Source organism: Rhinolophus sinicus, chromosome 16 (assembly GCF_057876585.1).
Source record: "Rhinolophus sinicus isolate RSI-liver-muscle chromosome 16, RSI-T2T, whole genome shotgun sequence".
Classification (NCBI taxonomy): Eukaryota; Metazoa; Chordata; class Mammalia; order Chiroptera; family Rhinolophidae; genus Rhinolophus; species Rhinolophus sinicus.
Genome location: NC_142516.1, coordinates 60,286,404 through 60,303,487, shown reverse-complemented (window position 1 = coordinate 60,303,487; position 17,084 = coordinate 60,286,404). Strand labels below are relative to the sequence as shown.

The following is a 17,084-nucleotide window of genomic DNA, read 5'->3' as shown; positions in this document are numbered from 1 at the left end:
ACTGTCTTGAGATTCTTAAGAATTTTTGCAAAGGGGGAACCCACATTTTCATTTTTCACTGGGTCCTGCTTCACTGTACAGAGGCAAGACTGTGCTTTTCCCTAGGACTGTCCTCCTGTTCAATTATCGTTGCTGACAATAACATGACATTTAATATCCAAAAAACTTACCTTGTGAATATACGTCAGGACACCAAACTTCCTTTCCCTCTGTTGCCATGACAAGAGAGCTAAAACACCATAGTATGTTTAGGACATAGCTGGCTTTCACATACCACAGAGAAATGTGAGCTCCTTTAAAACCAAAGGATCGGCATTATTAGGGGATTTATAGCATTTTCTAAAAGCATGCCCCTGGTTTCGCCTGCTTCTCTGATTCCCGGGACAAAGGAAGTTCTGGGGACAAGCAGGGAGATCCTCTATTTTCACATTATAAAAAGAACCATCATGGAGTGCCACCTTTGCTCATGAATCCATGCATCCCACAAATATCTCTTGGGTGCCTGTTTGTGACTCAAGACACTGTTACCCACTGGCGTTCTAACTGTGCACAAAGCAGACCTGGCCCCTACCCTCTGCGAGCTCCTGGTCTAGTGGGAGAGATCCGATGATACAAGGAGTGCTGTGATGAAATACTGAGTGCTGTAGGCATACATGAGGGAGTCTAAAGCAAATGCGGGATCCAGGAGGCTTCTGGGGGAGGGGACTTCTGAGTTGGTACCTGAAGGATGAAAGGGCGAGAGGACTGTAATCCCTTTAGAGCTGTCTTTCGTGATAGTTGGCCTCTGGGAATGAAAGGATTGTGTATAGAGCTACATTAAGGATAGATTTCAGATCGGGTTGATCTGAGTTTTAGTATCGCTTCTGTTGCTAGCTAGCTGTGTGACCTCAGAAAAGGCTTCTCTTTTCCACCTGTGAAATGGGGATAATTATAATACCTACTTCATCGAGCTGTGATAAAGATTAAGGAGTTAATTTCTCCAAAATATAGCACTGTGCTTGGCAAAAGGGAAGTTTCAAATATTGGCTATATTATTTCAAGACATATTAGCTGTTTTCCCAGCATAGCAGCTGTTATTTCTATGACTAAGACATGAAGTTCTGAAGCAGTACTGCAGAGATTGATTTACTAATAAGCTTCATTTCTTGTCACTTACAGTTTGGCCACAGATTCGCTTTTTAGTGCTTCCACCATATCTGAGCAGCCCTTCTACTATGAGGAAGAAATTTTCACTTGTCAGTGTGGAAACACAATAGCTGGGGACCTCAACGAGAGGGTCTGTCATGACATGGAACTCGCAGTTGTGGGAGAGCCAGAGCTCTGAATCCCAGCCATTGTGCACAGATGAGCTGTAAACAGGAAATGATTGGTCAATCTCTTAGGATTAAAACCAGGGATCCTTATTAATATGGATATTCAAGATGTTAAAGTCATAACCCTGAGGAAGGAACTGGGAACCCTTATAATCCCTTTTGAAAAGCATTTGGTTATATGCAATTTACTTGTGGTTATACCAGATAGCATCTAGGGGATGCTGAAAACATAAACCTCAGGACTCACCCTTGTCACCCGGCCTCTTAATTATTGCCATCTGTCCTCCTCACCTCACTGAGTTCCTTGTGACAGGGTTCGTACCTGCTCCATGATGGCCTAACTAGGTCAGCCTGAACAACAGCAGAAACCCATGCCTGTTGTTTGTGGCATTCAGCCTAACAGTCTCCTCAATAGAGAGTTGATTTCCTTCCAGAAACAGGACGCAGGACTGTTTGGTTTTTCTGGCCTACGCTTTAAAAAAGTTCTAAGTATGGAGCCAGGAGACTTTGGCTCTGATTTGAATTATCTGTCTTACATAATTTTTTCTGAAATTGGCTGGTTTCTTGAAGCCCTTTGTACTTCCCGCCCCTAGCTTTTTCTTTTTGCTTGTTACTAATCCATTGATAAATAAAACCTATGCCCAAAGCACTCTAGAAAAAGGAGGCTCTCGTCTCTGCAATCAGGAGTTATGTCGCATCCAGCATAACGAGGGTTGTGGGGAGCGAGGAGGGCGGCACAGGGTTAGGAAAAGACAGTAGCCATGAATAGAGTGCAAGCGGGGCCAAGGGACCAGCAGCCTCAAGGTCTGGGCTGTGGCTGTGGTGCCTAATCGGGCCTAGCATAGTTTTTATTAGTTAGGTGGGGAAGCAAAGGAGATAAAGCTTGTCAATATCAAGATCTGTGAATCCTATACACCATAATAGGAAACTGATTCAAGCCAATCACCCTTGCCTGCAGGCAGCTGGACCGTAAGTCTCAACTTCCCCAAGGGACAAAACCTATATTCATATGAATAGATGGAGAGCACCTCATTGAATCACTTCCCTTGTAGGTTGTGGGAAGGAATGCAGCCACAGAGGCTGAGGCTTTCCTTAGCCTGAGGAAGGTGGGGGGCTGTGCCCACATCTATGAACCCTGTGGGTTCCCCTGTTCGTCCCCACTCGACTGCTCCTGGCTTGAGTTGTTCCTTTCGTGAGGAATCTTACTCGTTTTTGGCTGACCAGCCATCTTTCTGGGACCAAACAGGGAGGCATAAGGTGCAAACACAAAGATTTAGCAAAGTCCCTGAAAGGATCCATCTTACAGACTCTCCTTTCTTTGGGGGCAAGTACAAGGAAACAAACAGTTAGGCTGAAAAGTGGTGACAGAGTTACAATCTGGTTGCAGAGATGGAGCAAGCCGACATGGAAGCTAAATTCGTGTGTCCGTACCTGACATGTGGGATGTTACATTCCACTCTTAATAAAATGGAGGATGAAATTCGTGGTGCAGCTTTGCTTAACTATGCACTTCTAAGGCATCTCTGGTCGAGAATCCAGATGTCTTATAGGGTAGCCGGATTCACCATCTTGCTAAGTAAAACTGAGTGAGATGATGATGATGGTGATGATGATAATATCTGAATGATCTGCTATTTACCCAGGGCACATTTCAGATACACATGTCATCTTCCCTGCAACACATGTACAGTTACCTTGTCACAGGTGAGGAAACCATCTCAGAGAGACTGAGTAACTTACCCACACCACCACAAAATGGCAAAGCCAGGGTTGGAACTCATGTTTACCAGTCAGTGACTCATGAAATTTGCAACTTCCTGTCTGTGATGGGCATGTTGCAGATTTGTTCTGAAGATGGGATAAAAAGATTGTTGAATTATTGTAAGGAATGAAAGAATTAATATATCTAAAAGGGCTTGGAACATGGTAGAGTGCTATCAGTATGTAACTTAGTATTATAAAGAAAACTTACAGATAATTTTCCAAACTCAGTTTGGACTGTTTTATGGCAAAGCAGGCCTGGGTTCTCTATAGTAGAACTTGTTGGTGACATAGCTCTTCACATGTTCAGCAATTTTTGTTACATTTGCCACCAGATCACTGGGTCATTTATTTGAGAAACATCTGCTGAGCTCATTTGTGTGTCCATCAAAATGCTGGGTGCTCGTTATATAATGGGTAGATGCAGTCACCACTTCTGCCTTTATTGAACTCATAGCTCTATGGGGGAAATTAGGATTAAATGCATAAATTACACACACACATACACACACACACACACATATTTGAAATTGAAACTTTTGATGAGTGCTCTACGAGGGAAAAATACCATTATGAGAGAAAACCAAGAGGGTAGGCATAATTAAATTGGGCCAGGAAGTAACTTTCGAGTAAGTGATTTATACGCTGAAACTTGAAGGCTGAGTAGGAGTTAATTGGGTGCAGAGCAGGCAGAAGAACATTCTAGGCATAGGAAAGAGCAAATTGTAAGGCCCAGAGTAAGGGAATAATAATAATACTTCATTATAGTAATTATAAAAGTAAAGACTTACTGGACTCTTACGTGCAGACTACTATACCAATTGCTTTACCACTATTATGTCATTTTATCCTCAAACACCCTCCTGGGTAGATGCTATTTTTATTCTTATTCTACAAATGAGAGAGCACTGAGACTAGAGAGATTAAGTAACTTATCCAAGGTCACATAATATGTAAGTGCTGGAATAGGGGTTCAAATTCAGGCAGGATGACAAAAAAACATTCCAAATTATAGTCTTTATTCAGCTAAATAACTAAAAGTTGGTGAGTCCTCTGTTAGGGTTCAGTTGCAGACAACAGATACCATCTTAGCTAGTTTAAGGAAGAAGCGATTTATCAGGTACTTAGTGGTTTACAAAATCACTGAAGGAGCTGGAAAGGAAGCTCTCAGGCTCAGAGGTGTAGGCGGAGCTTCCAGAGACAACCTTCTGCTCTCCGAACCACATTGTTTCTTCTTGATGAGGGAAACCGCTGCTGCTGCAGGGAACCACAAAATCTGGGAGCCAATGACTGCAGAACCACACTGAGTCTGGCCCAGTCTGCACCAGCAAAATGGATGCCTCATCCTCTGCCTCTCCCCTACTTAACTGAGGCCCTAAGTGAAGTCTCCCACAAGCACTTGTGATTATCACAATTAAATCACGTGCTGGTAGCTGCAAGGGGGACCTGGGAAATGTAGTTCTTAGCTTTCCTGCTATGCAGTGCATGGAGGCATACCAGATGGCAAGGGCAGTCAGTCCACAGGATTCCAACTTACCCAATGGAGCTGGAGCACAGGGAGTGATGGGGAAGGTGGAGAGCTAGATGGGACCACACCATGAAGGTCTTTTGGCCATGTTAAGGAATTCATATTCTATATAGAATACAATGGGAAACAGGGATTAGCATAGTCATATTTTTAAAAGAAGATTAGTTTGGCTGATGTTTGGAAAATGGATTGGAGGAGACAGAAATGAATGCAGGGAGACCATTTACAGGCTATATAAAATTTGACAGATTTTAAATACGTTTTGGATATCAAATCAACATACTGTAGTGTTGAGTTAGATATGGGGAGTTAGGAAAGAAAGGTGTCAAGCATGACTCAGGTTTCAGGCTTCAGACACTGGGAAGGTTGGGGAGCATTCATTCAGAAAAGGCTGGGGAATGACTTGGTTGGGTGAGTGTTGAGAAGAATTGGAGAATTAAGAGTTCTGCTTTGTAGATGTTCAGTTGCAGATATCTCAGAGATACTAGTGGAAATGTTAAATGGACAGTTACAAAGGATTCTGGAACCCAGAGGATCCAGATTGAAGATAGAAATTTAAGAGTCATCAACATATTACTTCAAAGCCACAAGACTGGATGGAATCACCTATGCACAGGGTATAGTACAAGAAGAGAAGGGTGCATAAGAATGAGCCTGAGCCACCCTAATAATTAGAGTTTGGGTGGAGGAGGTAGGGCCAGCAGAAAGTGAGGTTGAATCAGAGAGGTAGGAGGGAAAACAGAAGACGGCAACAGAGTGAAGGAGTATTTCAGGAAGAAGAGAGTGGTTGGTTTTTTTTTTTTTAAGAAGAAAATTGTTCATTGGATTTGATAGGATGGATGATTTTGGTGACTTTTTGGTGATTTGGAGAGGGCTGAGGAATGCACGGGAGGTGAAGTGCAGTCAAGGTTTGCAGGCAACCTTTCTGAGAGTCTCGGCTGAGGAGACGAGCTGATGAGATTGCATGCTTAGGGGACTGTGAAGTCAAGGGGGCTTTGTTTTGTGCGTGTCTTGAATTGGGTGATACTGGAGCCTGTAGGATACTGGCGGGAATGATTCTATGGATGGGGAGCAGTACAATGAAGTTCCTGAGAGGGAGAGAAGGGATGGGATCCCGTCCCACAGTGCAAAGCGATCTTTGATAATTAACAGGAAGGAATTGACAAAGGGTAGTCACAGCCACAGACAGGCTGGGGATTTGGTGGTGAAAGGATGTTGGAAGCCTTGTGCATTGGCTTCTGTTGTCCCACTGAAGCACAAGGCAAGGCTGGAGTATCAGCAATTTGAGGAGAGAATCCTGGTCCATCTGACTGAAGAGTCAGCGCTCAAGGTTTGGGACAGTCCAGATAGCTGTTGACATCTTCCCAGCCAGAACAATGCGCAGCTCTTTGTTGAATGTTTGGGTAACTAATGGACTATCCCGGTGCCTGGTCCTGACAAAAAGCATTTTATTCCAACAGGAGTTATCCTTTCCATCTCGAGAAGCCAAACATCACCCAGTAAAACCCAAACTCATTTCCTTGCCATAGCACAGAAATTCAAGTTTCTCTTCACCAGGCACATCAGTACACATGTAATATATACCATATTTGCTGAGTACTCCTATTTGGATGGGAGACATAGGAATAAACAGAACAATTTAATACAGAATGGGAAGGTGAGAAGTGCTGAATCAGGAGGGGATCAATGTCAGGTGTCTGGAGAACAAAGATGAAACCCAACACATTTATTCGCAAACATATTTTGGCTCCCAATTTCTGTTCTTTGCAAAATCTCCCACTGCATTATTTACAGTTTTCTTCTTCTTTTCTGGTAGGGAATCGCCATTTCTGAGAGTGGCAGAGATCCTCATAATGAGAAATATTAGAATATTAAGAGGAGTCAGCAGCATTACAGAGAATCCCCTGGCAATGGGTTCTAATAGATGGCATGATATATCTTAAAGTGGAGGATTAAAAAAAAGAATCACATCCCCTGAGACATTTAAAAGAAACTGGAGCAAGTAGCTAGACGATATAGGGGGTGAGCACCCTATCCTGACCCCAGGCAACTTGTCCAAATAACTGTTTCCAGTCGGAAGTTTCCAAAATACTATGATTTAGCAACTGTGAAAGGCCCATGTGAGTTGTGATTGAATATGAAATAGGACACATGGTTTGCTTTATAATCTATCTGAAGAAGATGTTTTAAATTCTGGCGAAGGTCATGAGGTTTTAATAGGCAGGAAGCTCAGGCAAACTTTATCAAACTATTGGTTCTTATTTCCCTCCTGGGGCTAGAAGTAACCATGGGACAAAGAATTGGAGGAGCCCAGATAATTATATTTATCTTTTCCATTCCAAACTGCCAGGACTCACTAAAAGGCAGAAGAAACCAGCCAACGATCTCCATCATCTGACGTGCACTGCTATCTCAGGAAACGGGGCACAGAGAATGCATGCTCCAGTGTAAGGTTCCAGGTCCCCTTCACAGGGTTGTGCAACAGTCACAAAGGTCCTCCAGCATGCAGATGCGGGGACAAAAATAGGACTGTGAACACCCGCCCCCTCTCTCACCATCCAGCCCAGCGTATCTCACCACCAGCTCATGGCCTCTAGATCTCTCCACCCTTCCATGATTCTTCCTGTTTTCCTCAGTGTATCATATATATGTACACACCTTAGTGTAGTTTTTCTATATTCTACCTATAACCAGAATTAGCTGGCTCTCCTTTACTCCTTAAAGATACAAACTTGGACAGCACCACTTCCACAGCCTTTGGAGGTCTGAAGATCTCCCAGGAATTTTTACTAATTCCCAGGGACTGTTTTCTTTAAACCTTCTCCTTCTTCTCTTTCTCCTCCTTCTCCTCTTCCTCCTCCTCCTCCTCCTGCATAATACAGTTATGTATAGAATAGAATCATGTATAGAATCTACATGTATAGAATCTAAAGTATATTTTATTTGGAAATGGACCCTACACATTAAACTTGGAGGGGTCTTGTAGCCATCTAACCATGGTTCTTATTAATTTCTCAATTTCTTCTCAGATGTCTCTTCTCACTATGATAACCAGCATCTCCAACACTCCCCACTTCTCCAAATTTTTCCATTCTTTGCTTTTCTTTAGTATTTAGAAAGACAAAACATGTTTTTTCCAAGGTAGTAAATGTCAACAAGATTGAGATATTATTATCACGTTTCCCTTGGTTGGGGATACAATAAATATTTGCATGTTGTGAAAAGAACTTAGAACTACTTGCTTTGTACTGATGGAGAAATGTCAGGGTACATTAAGTTCTTTCTGGAAGAACATGGACATGCTATATACATACATAAATATATATTGAGTGAAGAAGTGGGGGTTTCTGGCAAGTCTACATTTTATTTTCCATATGGTTTCTAACTCAGTTTGTTCACAGGCTTTGTTTTGGAATGAAACATATCCATCCAGAGTCCATCAAAGTTCTGAGTGCCCCCAAACTCCGATTATGATATGAAACTGTATGGGATGGGAGTTTTGATATCTCATTCAGGCGTTCAGTTGTTGAACCTTAGCTTTTTTTTTTAAATAGATGATACTTTTTGTCACTGAATGACAAAACAATTAAAAGAGTACAAGCTCTTAGATGCTATGAAACCCTGTATGTCATGAAAAAGACTGTGAGCCAAGATCATATCCATCATCATGGCTAAAAGGTCTTTGATACTGTCTGTAATTCCCTTCTGTGTAAATACACACTGACTCGAGTTTATGGTATATAGAGGTCAAATTACAATCCTTGGCTACATGCTTAATAGAGTTTTTGTTGCTGTCTCCATTAGAAAGAAATTTTAAAGTCTGTGACTCAAGGACTATGTATTTCATAAATTCCACTAGTGATTCTTTCAGTTTGCTTGTGTATAGAACTGGCTCTAATTGAGCAGATTATTTTTGCTCCTCTTTCTTTGTTGAAATAGGCAATTGTTACTAACTTAACTACAAGAAGGATAATTTAACTTGTATAGCAGGAAAAATATGTACTCTGTCCTACTTTTATTTTAGCATGTGTTCTAGTAAAAATCATTAAACATGTAGATAAAGCTTGCTAGGGCTAACTCCGTAAGTGAAAAATAATTGTTACAATGATCAGTAAGCTAGTGATCTCTTAGTTTATTGAGCAGTTTTGGAAGCTGCGTTACTATCCCATCTATAATACCTCTATTCATTTATTTTGATGACTGAATAATATTCTGTTGCATTTTGTTTATCCACTCATCAGTTGATAGTCTCATCTGCCTTTATACATTTTTAAAAAATTAAATTTATTGGGATGACAATGGTTAGTAACATTATATAGGTTTCAAGTGTGCAATTCTGTAATACATCATCTATATATCACATTGTGTGTTCACCACCCGGTCAGTTTTCCTTCCATCACCATATATTTGATCCCCTTTTACTTTCTTCTACCATTTTAAGTGACTTTTTTCACTTAGCGTAATAATTTCAATATCCATCCATGTTGTTGCAAATGGCAGTATTTCGTTTTTTCTTAATTACTGGAAGAGTAGTATTCCATTGTGTATATAGCACATCTTCTTTATATAATCATCTATCGAAGGACACTTTGGTTGTTTCCATGTTTTGGTCACCGTAAATAAAGCTGCAATGAACATCAGAGCACATACATCTTTACGGATAAACATTTTCAGATTTTTGGGTAGATACCCAGGAGAAGGATTGCTGGGTTATATGGTAATTCTATTCTTAATTTTTTGAGGAACCCCCCACTCTGCCTTCCATAGTGGCTGCACCAGTCTGCATTCCCACCAACAGTGTATGAGGGTTCCTTTTTCTCTACAGCCTCTCCAACACTTGTTATCATTTGTCTTGTTGATGATAGCCATTCTGACTGGGGTGAGGTGATATCTCATTGTGGTTTTGATTTGCATTTCCCTAATAGCTAGTGAGGCTGAGCATTTTTTCATACATCTGTTGGCCATTTGTATATATTGTTGGGAGAAATTTCTGTTCTCATCTTCTGCCCATTTTTTAATTGGATTGTTTGTCTTTTTGTTGTTGAGTTGTATCTGTTCCTTATATATTTTGGATATTAGCCCTTATCGGAGGCATTGTTTGCAAATATCTTCTCCCATTTGGTTGGTTGCCTCTTTGTTTTGTTGATCGTTTCTTTTGCTGTGCGGAAGACTTTTAGTTTCATATAGTCCCATTCATTTATTTTAGCTTTTACTTCCCTTGCCTTTGAGGTCAAATTCATAAAATCCTCTTTGAACCCAAGGTCCATAAGTTTAGTACGCATGCTTTCTTCTATGCAGTTCATTGTTTTAGGTCTTATGTTTAAGTCTTTGATCTGTTGTGAGTTAATTTTGGTATATGGTGACAGGTAACAGTCTAGTTTCATTCTTTTGCATGTGGGTCTCCAATTTTCCCAGCACCATTTATTGAAGAGGATTTATTTTCTCCACTGCATGTTTTTGGCTCCTTTGTTGAAAATTATCTGTCCATATTTAGGTGGATTTATTTCTGGGTTTTCAATTCTGTTCCATTAGTCTGTGTGTCTGTTTTTCTGCCAATACCATGCTGTTTTGATTATTGTTGCTTTGTAATACAGATTGAAATCAGCAAGTGTGTTACCTCCAGCTTTGTTCTCTTTTCTTAGGATTGCTTTGGCTATTCAGGATCTTTTGTGATTCCATACAAATCTGATGATTTTTTTTTTCTATTTCTTTAAAAAAATGCCATTGGGATTTTGATGGGGATTGCATTAAGTCTGTATATTGCTTTGGGTAATAGGGCCATTTTAACTATGTTGATTCTTCCAGTCCATGAACACGGAATGTCTTTCCATTTCCTTATGTCTTCAATTTATTTTAAAAATGTCTTATAGTTTTCAGTGTATAGGTCCTTCACATCCTTTGTTAAGTTTATTCCTAGGTATTTGCTGTTATCTTGCTATAGGTATTTTGTTTGACTGAGTGGAACTGTATCATTTTATTCTTTTATTGACATTTTTGTATGATTTGGGAAAGAAGCAGAGAAAAATACTGGGGGTACCAAAAATATGTATACACATAACTTGCATTCATCTTTTGTTATCAGTATATATTAAGTATTACAATTTTAATAGTTTTTTTCTTTCTTAAAAATTTATACATTTTTTGTTACCCTCTGTATATGTGTTCAATCTGCCATATTTAACCAAAAGTGTACATCATTGTTTTAAATCAATAATACAGATATATGTCTTGTGCACCTGAAACTAATAAAATAAAATAAAAATAAAAAATAATACAGATATATTGTACTTCTTTTGACTAAAATATAAACAAAACAATTGCGTGTGAACAAAACAAATTAGAATTGACCTTGTCTTCTAACAGTCCACAATTACAAGCAATAAATTATGATGCGTATGGGTATTGCTTATAAAAAAAGTCATTCATATGTTTAATGTTTTTTTGAGTGGCCCCTTTAAAATATTTGTTTCTTATTTCCTAGTTTTTACTTTTTAATTTCATATAATTACATATTATGTCATTGTTAGCTCTCATATTAGAGGTAGTTGACTCTAAAATTGGTCCCATCCAAGAAACTTCAGTCACTGAAGTATCAAGAGACATTTAACAGTTGCGTTCATCCTCAAGCATAGTTCTGGATGTTATAATAGGGTGGTGTCTATTCTAGGTAGAAACTGTTAGTTTCATTTCATTGGGCATATAACATATAGTGATTTTAAAGATTTCATATTTATTGTGTCCTTTATAATTCATTGTCAAGACAGTATTGTAACAATATGGAAATTTAATTAAAAAATCACCCACAGTCTCTCAGTTGTAACAAGTTTGGAGTTTTTAATGCTCCCATCTAATCCTTGTATATTTGCATTTCTAATTCTTACATAATTATTTATATAAGTACATTTCAATATTCTGGTTTATTTCACATACACTATATTATAACCATTTGTTTTCATTGCCTTACTATCCTCATAATCATCATTTAGTGGCTGAATTATATTTAAGTATGTGGGCTACCGTATTTTACTTAATCATTCTCCTAAGGTTAAGCATTTGGGCTGTTTTCAGTTATGTTGAGTAACTGATGCTTGAATGGGGATAAGTAATACATATTTAAGAGGAAAATATGCACTATGTATAGGCTTTGTCTCAAACCAGCCTAAGTTCTGTTTTTGGCTCAACCACTAGCTTTGTGGCCTTGGGTAAGCTTCTTTTTATTTGTTTTAACATTACTGTGTTTGATGGAGGTCTCTTTTACATACAGTAAATTGCACACATCTCAAATGTATAAATCAGTAAATTATTACATATGGATACACATACATGACCATATTTATGCCCCTCCCTGCCAAGTATAACCACTATTCTGATTTAGCGGTATTGATTAATTTTGTCTTTCAACATTCATATAAATGGAATCATACAGTATTGCTCTTTTATGTCTAACTTCTTTTGTTCAATGAAATGTTTTGAAATTCATCCATATTGTTGTGTATATCAGTTTGGAAGTTTGTTCTTTTTAATTGCTCTGTAGTATTGCTCTGTGTGGTTATCCCAAATTTGTTTATCCTTTCTTCTGCTAATGGACATTTGTGTTGTTTCTACTTTGGGCTATTATGAATAGAGTTGCCATGGTTACTGTGAATATTCTTGTACAAATCTTTTTTTAGGCACAGGCATTCAATTCTCTTGGGTGTATATCTAGGAGTGGAATTGCTGTATTATAGAGTAAGTGTAATTGGTGATGCTGATAAATGTGAAAAATGTAGACAATCACAAAATTGAGTGGGATGGAAAATATGCCAAGACCAGACTTGAGTATATCTTTTTTTCCCTGTAAAATCATTTTATTTTCTGTTACATAAACATCTTTCTCATGTAATGTTACTAGTCCAACCTGTTTATGGGTTTTAATAGTTGGGGTAAATATATTTTTAAAAAGCTTAACTCTATTATACAGAGTTGTGATATAAAAATGATTCATAGGCTATAGTTTTCAGAGAGCAGTTAACTAGACTAATCCTGCGAAAGAAACTTTCCTATTTAAGTCTATAATATGGAATGAAAAGATATGATTAAAAAAATCTTCTGATCAAAAAGCTTGAGATCATCAAAGGAATGTTTACCATCCTCTACAGAGAGCCACAAGGATTTTTCATAATCTCCTTTGGTTCCATGATGGCTTGGCAGATGGAGATACCATACAACTTCTGAAAGCATGCTTTGTTATCTTTTATGTTGATTTCAGAACAGGAAACCATAATTCTGATCAATGTCTTATGACGCATTCCATCACCTTCACGACCCGATGAAGCTTCTCAGCAAAGAACATCGGTTTATTTGTGGCACACTTCACGATCATTGTGAAAATTGACATCACCTTTCATCTCCTGCTCCAAACTTTGTTCACGCTGACTCTACTTGGCATACTTCTGAAACACTTTGCGAAGATGGGGATAGCTTCTGGTGGTAAGAACGGTATTGAACACACTCACATCTGTCCCTTTTCTCCTTTTCCCTGTCATCTGAGTCAGCCAAGTCCTCATCTATGCCACGATCCTCAGATGGGTCACCCTTAACACGAGAGAGCAAAGCCTTCCGGTAATCTCCAGATGTGTCTGAGGTGATGTCTTTAGCCAGATATCACTTCAGTTCTTCTCTATAGACTCTAATTTCTCTGTTAGTTCTCGATGCCAAAATTTCATTCAGAGTGTTTTCTTCAGTTCCAAGGCCCTTCGTGGCAGTATGAAGTTCGTCAGCCTCCAACTGGGCAGGAGTTTTCAATAGAGCCAAAGCTACTTCCTTGAGGTGTCCTGTAAGGGATTTCTTCAGAGCTTCATCCAGGAGCTGGCCTTTTTCCTGGAGATAATGCTGTTTTGATCTGTTGACGCTATGCATTGTTTCTCTTAGTTGGAATGTCAATGATGGTTGCTTCATCCACACTTTTAACTGTCATTGCTTTATGCAAGGCAGCAACATCTGAGGAGGGTTGAAGCTAGGATAGGGGCTCACTGTTGACCCAGGACCACCTTTGACTCCTTTAACAGTTTTAAGTATTCCTATTCATTTTCAATAAACCAGGCCTGCTTGAGGAATTCTGATACCATTGCCATTTTTAAACAAGTTTCTTTTTTTTTCCCTACCTTCTTCCAAAGAGCTAAACAGAGAGAGAGAGTCTTCTTTGATCATTTCACACTCTGGGATATAGCTTTTAAATAAAAATAATAATACCTACCCTGAATAGTTGCTGTGAAGTTTAGGATATGGAGGAGTATAAAGTACCTGGCATAGGATCTGGGGTACAGTAGGGTATTCACTGAATGGGCTCTATGATGAAGGTGATGATGATGGTAGTGGTGATGATGATGAAGATGATGGTAATATAATTTCTTTGTATGTATGGATTAATTAAACTAAATTAATTTATTAAAATAAATTAAAATACAGAGCTGACCTCTTTCTCTTATCCTTGAAAGAAAGTCTGAAAACATCCAAGAAGGTCCCTTGTGTTCATTGGCTACACTTGCGATTCTTAATAAGATTCCAGCATCCTATCCCTGAGATTCTGATTTTATTTTCCAAAAATGGGGCACAGACATCCACTTGCCTTAAATGTTTCTCCAGTGAGAAACATTTAATCTGCAGTCAGAGTTGAGAACCACGGCTTAACAGAAAAACTACTTCATAGCTCGCCTCCTGAGACTTTGCCCTTGTTCAGTTCTCCAAGGTAGCAGACCAGTTGCATTACTTCTACATTCTTTTCTGTGCTGAAAACTTCACCCTAGTCACGTCTGAGAGCCTAAAACAGTCCTGAGATTTATGTCTTATTGCTGAGTTTTCTCTCCTCCTCCCTTCTTATTTTGCTTACAAATCTCAAGCCACTGATTTTAGAGGGTGCGCCTATGTTCCCGATTTGCTCCTTGGTTTCAATATGCAGTCTCAGTCTTCTCAAATGTCATCTTATTAATATTTTCTTCTTATTTCTCCCTCTGATTTTACTTTTTCATTTAAAATAAAAACAAATACAGCAAACTCCTGCAGCCCCTGGCAGCTGGCAGCCTGCACACTTGGCTGCTCCCACCTTTGAGGTACAGATTATACTGGCAGACTGTTGAAAGTTGTTGTGACTTAAGGAGCAGCTGATTTTTTTTCCTACTTTCTTTCATTCTTTTTTTTTTTTTTAAACTTTACTTCATTTTCTCTATTAATTATCAAAGCAATATATGTTCCCCGTGGCAGAAAATTTGGAGAATTAAGCCTAAAGATCCAAAACAACAACAAAAATTTACTTGCTCAATATTGACCATAGTCAATATTGAATTTTAGTTCCAGCACTTCCTACATGTATGCCACTGGGTTACTTCTCTTCCTTGAGTCTTTTGCCTCGTATGTTACAGACGGATGATAACAAAAACTTGATAGAAAAATGAGCAGAAGACATAAAGGAAAATTCACCAAAAATATAAAAGTGGTCATTAAATATATGAAAAAGTATTCAGTTTCACTTATAATAAATGCCAATTAATGGCAAAAATTTAAAAGCTTGACAACATACTTTGTTAGTGAGGCAGGGAAAAATAAGCACTCATATGTTGCTTGTGAAATTGTAAAATGGCACACCTTTAGAGAAGGGAATTTGGCAATACCTAAACAGACTACATATATGTTTACATTTCGATCCAGGAATCCCACTGCAAGGAATTTTCTCTGAAGCTGTGTCTCAACAATGTGAAAATATATATCCACAATGTTACTTATTGTGGCATTATTAATAATTGCAAAATATTGAAAGTAACCTAAATCCCCAAATATAGGAAATTTTTATTGAATAAACAATGGAACATTCATATTAAGAGGAACTATGCAACTGTAAGAAAGAAGAAAAAATAGCTTCACAAACCAAAATGAAGTAATTTCCTATGGAAAAAAGCAAGGGCACAAGTGTATATATAGTGTGTTGCCATTTGTGTAAGAAACAATGGTGATAAGAAAATATACACCACAAAAAAGGATAAATTAGAAACTTAAATTGGTTACCTACAGGAGGCAAATGGGAACAGGCTAGAAAGTGTAGGAAAATGAGTGACATTTCTCTGAGTTTATTCTCTTGTGTAGTTTTGACTTTTGGCATTATGTTAATGTTTGTCCACTCTCAAAAACGTTAAATCAACAAAGGTGTAGGAGGAGAAACCCAAAATGGAATACAAACAGAAGTAGATAAACCTAACTTTAAATGAGTAATATAACCACACTGAATGGTGACAAAGAGCTAATTCAAATAATTTTGAATGTAGTATTTTGGCTATTGTCAGTCAATACAATGTATGGCTTTAGCAATTATGAAATTACTTTCTGTGTATGGTAGAACTGAGCAAATATGTATATATGTTGATTATGCTGGCAGCCAGATTTCTCACAGTTGGATAGGAGTGATACAAATATGGAGTGGGGGAAGGCTGGGAAAACACTGATGTTCGCTGTTTCAGTTGGAGATACCAGTGGGAATATTTCTCTACCTGTATAAACACCTATGAGCTGTTTTAGTCCGGTAGGCTGCTATAACAAAATACTATAGACCAGGTGGCCTGAAAACAACAGAAATTTACTTCTGATAGTTCTGGAGGCTGGGAAGTCCAAGATCAAGGCACCAGCAGATTTAGTGTCTGGTGAGGACCATTTCCTCATAGACAGTTCTTTTCTCACTGTAATCTCACACAGCGGAAGGGACTAGGGAGCTCTGTGGAGTCTCTTTTATAAAAACACTAATCTCATTCAGGAGGGTAACACCCTCATGACCTGTGGAACTCCTAATATCATCACTTTGGACGTTAGGTTTCAACATACGGATTTTTTTTTGGGTGATACAAACATGTGTATATATACACATATACTTACTTATATGTGCATATATATACTCACCTGTACTATTTATATTAATATATATGTATGTAGACACACACATACATGAATGTATACACAAACATTTCCTTACTTCACACTGCAAAAACTTAGAAGCATATTAAAACAAAACAAAACAAAACACATTTTGGTTTTCAAATAACATACCATGTTAAAAATAACTAATACTACTTGAATTAATGACTGATTCCATGGCCAGGAAAGAGAAAAACCAAGATGAGCCTGGAACATCTTCTTGGCTGAAAAGCGAGGATGTACTTAGAAAATAATGGAAACCTGTATTAGCCAGGGCTCTTCAGAGAAACCAATAGGTTTTTATTATGGGTTTCTAATACACACACACACACACACACACACACACACACACACACACACACGGTTTTAAATATATATATACATATATATATTATATATATATATATATATATATATATATATATATATATATATATATATATGGAATTTAAGAATATATTTATTGTAAGGAATTGGCTCACATAATTATGAAGGCTGGCAAGTTCCAAGATCTTCATGGTAAGTCAGTAAATTGGAGACTCAGGAGT

The 17,084-nt window shown here is 38.3% G+C and overlaps 1 pseudogene; it reads right to left on the bottom strand.

Moving 5' to 3' along the window:
• Positions 1–589: 589 nt before the first annotated feature.
• On the bottom strand, positions 590–13,715 carry LOC109451154 (annexin A1 pseudogene; annotated as a pseudogene).
• Between the last annotated feature and the right edge of the window lie 3,369 nt (positions 13,716–17,084).